Genomic DNA, 5,729 nt, shown 5'->3' with positions numbered 1-5,729 from the left:
ATCCTAAAGAAGCGAATGACTCAGAACAAAATAAATATTAAAAAGCATAACTTGCTTCCAACAGCCTCTACAAATAATCTGAAATGTGTACCGTCCTCAATGGCTTGCTCTTGGGGGAACAACTCCCTTTCCAAGACCATCCCGAATCTTGGTGTTATCTTTGCCACATCATCGTCTTCCATCTCACATCAGTGGAGTCCAGAAGTCCTTCTTCCTTGAGCTTCACAGGATAAAGGACATCGGACACATCCTGTCAGTTTTTTCGACTAAATATTCTTTTGATTGTTTCTTCTTTCATTATTATTGTTATTGATGTTGATGTCGCCGTTTTAAATATTGCTATTGGTGGTTCAGCAGGCTTGAACACTACCCTGCCTTCTGTACCATTCCCTGTGGATGGCCGGTGATTAAAGACCAGCAGTCAAGCCAATCGCGTGCACGGCAGACGTTAGTTGATGAGGTCAGCATCACAACCGCTACAACCATTAGCCACCCCCTTCTCCCTCCCTCCTCAAGCACCTCTCCCACCCTTTATGAGATGGCTACAAGCCGTTAGCCGTGTCTGACCAACAATAAAGCGCAAACAAAGCCAAGCTTGGCATCGTATTGAGACAGGTCACGTGCCCACAGTGTTCCGCTATCCCAAGAGCACTTAGGAGGTTGACATGAAACACCGCGGATGTAAAGGTGAAACAATGCTAGCAGCTGTAAACTCGTAAATATGAGTGAAGAGAGAAACAGGTTCACTTAACAACTGCCAGCAAGGTTCAGGGACTTGTTAATACTCTCCTATATGGTGAGTTCAATATGGTGTACAACATTCCACAGATAACTGAATTCTAACCATAAGACTTTCTAGACCTTAAAAATTGTCTCTATTAGGATTTAAGAAAGTATACGAACCATATGTAAAACCCTTTAAATGAAAGGAAAGTAGATGAACTATATGTTAGACCCTTTGTAAAGAGAACTTTGCAAAGCAACCACACAAGATAATACAGAAATAAATATCCATGGAGGCATCTTATAAAATAGGTTTATAACCGATATTTATTTTTACTTTATAAAAATGAGTAATAATTGTAAAAAATGTAAGGCAATTGATGAGGGGTGAGCTTAGTTCATCCTTCAACAACTTATTTTTGCATTTAGGTTTAGCTACGTTTGTTGTACCTATCGCCCACTCCAGTAATGTCTAAAAAATCTAGAGTAGAGTTGTTTTTACTTTTACTTTCCTTTTTTCAAACTTTTATTCAATTTTTCCCCGCGTTGTGTTAAATGAAGTGCTATTTAGACGCCTCCTTGGCACCAGAACAATTAACCTAATTCGTCTTACCCGGGCGCGACTGGGGTTCGCTAACAAACGTCTGGAATTCCGTGACAAGATTTTCATCAATACTCTAAGACTGGGCAAGAATATCCTTATTACCCAGAATGCTCGAGACTGCGAGAGAGGACGATTCCAGCTGGGCGGACAGCTTGTCTGTCTGTCTGCATCAGTCTTTCTGCCCTGTCCAAGTTAGCAGTTCGCTGGCCCCACGGTTCCGGAAATACGTCACAATCTAGAAACGATGAAGGGTGGATCGATTTCTTTTGGACTCCCTCGAGGAGAGCTCGTTCTTTTGAGATCCTGGAGCAAGGGGTGCGTGCTGGCTGTCTGTCATAACTTGTTTACCGGGGAGAGATGGCTCCCCCCAATCCTCTCTTCTGGTCAGTCACAGACGAGAAAGCACGCACGGTTCTTGAAAAGTTAGTGTTCCTTTCTCACTCTAAGCCCAAACTGTTGTTTATTTCTTTTAATCCGGTCTAAATTTCAGGCTGTCTGTGTACAACATTCAGATATTTACACATCACACAACAGACCAATAACCACATTCAGCTTCAGAAACCAAAGGGTTATTATCCTCCACTATCATTTACTTCAACTTCATTAAGTGTATACCGTGGCAGCAAGCCCTCTTGGCAGTATTGTACCAGCCCAGACATCTGCATGACGGAGCGGAAATTAAGAAAGAAATCAACCGACAAAAATCTTCCCTCCAGCCTTTGGCCTGGAGTCGTCTTCGTAACTTCTGTGAACCTTCTGCAGCACCAGCTGACCTTTGACACATCAGAAGCCCGCAAGACGGTTGCGTGATCCTAAATTTCGGGGATAGCATCTAGCCTGGGGACAACTGCGCCCTGTGAGGAGTAAACACCGCCATTTATCTTCCCTTTACTTATTTACGTCTGTAAACTGCAGGTTGTCCAGAAAACAAGGGCATTTCCGGCGCAGGAATCAAGATTCGTTTCGCTGATAGCGTTTGAAGTCGGACATTGCTTTTAATTTAACCCGAACCATTTCCTGGTCTTGGTCTTGGTTATCAGTAGAGTTTTCTTTCCCAAAATTAAGAATGACCAGATCAGACGTTTGATGTACAAGTCTGAAAAATTGACTAGTCTTTTATTTCTTTTTAGTTTCTACGTTTGAGCAAAACCAAAAACAACAACAACAACAACAACAACAACAACAGCAACAACAAAATGAGTTTGATTCTATATTTTGTGCAGATGATGTTACATTAATTGACTTAATCGTCCTCGATTAATCTACGGGTTACCACTCCTGCCAACCACCAACCACCAACCCAACTCGCCAGCAAAGACAGATCGGATGCCCACCCACGCTTCTACCCGCGGATTGTAAACCTTCATCACACTCAGCGCTTACATTCGGTCGCAGGTGTCGAACACTTAGTAATTAGCTTTATCACCGTCGGGTTTCCCTCCCAAAATGGTTCACATGAAAGAAAATCCTTTTCACAAAACACAGAAGGAAGATTGTGATGTTGCCTGGACATCGCGGCAAGGACAACGGAGACAGAAGCTGAGTTTCCAGTGATCTCGTCCGCCTCCTTTTCTCTGGAGCAGTTATTGTGGATAGAGAGAAGGATGAAGCTCCCTCTCCCAATCTACTTGTTTTTGTCCTTGTTAATGTTTCTTATCTTATACAGCCAACATTTTTCTCACTAATGGCAGAAGGTTGTTTAGGGATAAACTTCTTGCACTTCACCACTTGAGTTGGTAGACAGGAGTGCGTGTGTGTGTGCTCATGCCCATATTGTATACATGTAGATAATGTCTTTATGTGCATATTTATGTGTTCTATGCATAATATGACTTGCGTGTACGAGGGTAGTAGCTACTGGATAAAACCTGGCACAATATAGGTATAAAACTTCTACAAAGGGAAAAATAGACCACGACTTTAAAATAGTATCACTAAAAATGTTGAATATCGCACGGTGATTATTGCAAAAGGTTCCTGACGATACTAAGACATTTTCTACAAATATTCTGTTGGATGGAAGGCAGTTAAAGTCTTACCTACTGCAAGTTCTCACTTTCAAATGTCACGTGGGCTGTGCGTCTAATAACTGCCGACTTCCATCAGTCATTTTTTAGGCTTTTAAGTGTTACGACTTCTTTTATCAAAGCAAGAAAAATTTTTTTGGAGAAGGATTGGTGTGAGGAGGGCTTCATTAGTAAGAGACGGTGAGAATTTTTTGGAGGACAATTTCAGCCAGCACTTTTCTTTCGCGCCTCCTGCAAGTGAAGAGCTCCTTCCGGCAAAATCCGAGACGCTGTAATATGAAAACCCTTTTCACTCGGTCGCCACACGGCAATCCAGACCAGTAAAATTGACTGTTCATCTGATTCCACCGATCTGATTGCATGGCCAGTAGCTATTCACTGCGTCAACTTCGATCGGCACCGCGGACATCGGCGGCTTTTTAGATTGTTTGCGAGCCTGGCATGGGTGTCCATGACACAGCTGCTGCGATGTAACAGCTAATATCAAAACACAGTTCGCAGTGTATGACGGGGTAGCACCCGCCGTGTGGTGCACTTTGCCAAGGGAAAGCTGGAAGCTGGTGCACACACACACATGCGCGCGCGCACACACACACACATGCACGCACACCCTCCTCTCACCCACATACACGTCGGTGTTTAGGGTTACAGGAGGCTATAACCCACTTCCTTACCACACACAAAATTGCCCATAAAGTTCGGAAAGAGAGAAGGCGGCTGCTATTCCACATCTATGGACACCCCTGGTGATGTGAAAGTGAAGCTGGAGTGATGTGAGATGAACCTAAGACACAGGGCGTCTGTCTCGTGGACGGTGGTCTCAACTTTGCTCTCTCTTGCCATCTCTCTTCAACTCTATTAAAACTTTCCAAGTGAAGTTACTGACCTGAAATAACAGATATTCAAATGGTGAAGATCTTGGCGGGAGGCCATGGGCACTTCCGGTGGGGCTGTGCGCATGCGTAATAATGAATTTGAGTAAAAGGCCGATGTAGATCGTGATGAGAAATGGTAATTCTTTCCTGGTGTTGGTGTAAAGTTTATGAAAAAAAAAATCCTGAATTTCTCTTTCAAACATTTTCTTTTCTCCGTTCACGGTTGCTTCCCTTCAAATCGAAACCCACAGTGCTTCCTTTTCTCCCGCCTTAATCTAATTCCTTCTTCCCCCATTTTCTTGAAATGAAGAGATCTATAGGCAACACCTTCGATCTGTAGACGGTAGGTCACGGTCGCCATCTTCTGCGACCACTCTGCCTGGCCCTGCTTCCTTAATTGAGCAGACCCCTCGAGTCGTCATAAATAACCTCGGATGTGCAAGGCTCTCGAGTTAGCCTCGGCGCCGATCAGGCTAATTAGCCTCGCCACCAGATGGCGACACTCGCAGGGCCGGCCTTTGTCTCTGCAACAAGTGCTGCACCGCATCACCAAGGGCACACTGATGTCTCGGATGCCCCCCAGGACAAGGAGGGGGAGGGGTCAGTCCCGGGACAGGCTGAAGTGATGGACACCGGCCGTTGTTTTCTTGGTGATACGGTAAAGTCCTGGTCTATGTCCGTGTGTACATCTTGGTCGATGATCTGGAGAAGCTCATCGAGTTTTTAAGTCGACATTAATGGAGTACAGCTTTCAGAGGTGAATGATGGATGATTAGTGATGGCTAGTAGTGATGTAGTATGAGTTAGGATGATTGATAGTAGTGACTGCTGGTGACGATGGCTGATTGATGGTGAGGTGTCACGACTGAATGTATCAACTCGCTCACTCAAGACAATTGCGCATTTTTTCAAACTATTTCTTACGGCTGCCAATCGTGTGTATCGGCTACCTGGTCAAACGATTTTCACAAGATATCAAATAACGAACCCCACCAAATGCGAACTATGGACAAACTACGCTTGACACGCAGTTTGAATGAATATTAAGCCATTCAGCAAGTTCAATTCAATCAGAATTCAACGATTAGTAACTATCAAACTCTACAAACCACCATGTCTCGTTAACTAAGCCCCTTTCACTCTTAAACTTTCTCTCCGAGCTCATTTAATATCTCACACTTGTCAGATCCTGGACTGAGCGTCCAAGAAAGAAATGTTTTTTTAAAGATATACTAACAGTCTCCCATAATTAAAGGGCTGGGGACGCATGATGTTTCACTACACTCTGGGTCTAATGATCCTAAGTACACCGCTTGAAAAATAAAATAAACATATTCTGTCAATCCAAACACATATATACTTTAAAATCATTCAAACAACGTGGAAGTCACTTGTGTATCAATGAGCTTGTAACAGCTTGGGGTCGGCTCGGTAATAAACATCACAGACAACATTCTTACGGCAATGTGAAAGCCTGCAGAAAATTAGTCGACATCAATA

The sequence above is a fragment of the Pomacea canaliculata genome, linkage group LG1 (genome assembly GCF_003073045.1).
Source record: "Pomacea canaliculata isolate SZHN2017 linkage group LG1, ASM307304v1, whole genome shotgun sequence".
NCBI classification, from domain to species: domain Eukaryota; kingdom Metazoa; phylum Mollusca; class Gastropoda; order Architaenioglossa; family Ampullariidae; genus Pomacea; species Pomacea canaliculata.
This window is presented reverse-complemented; position numbering follows the sequence as displayed.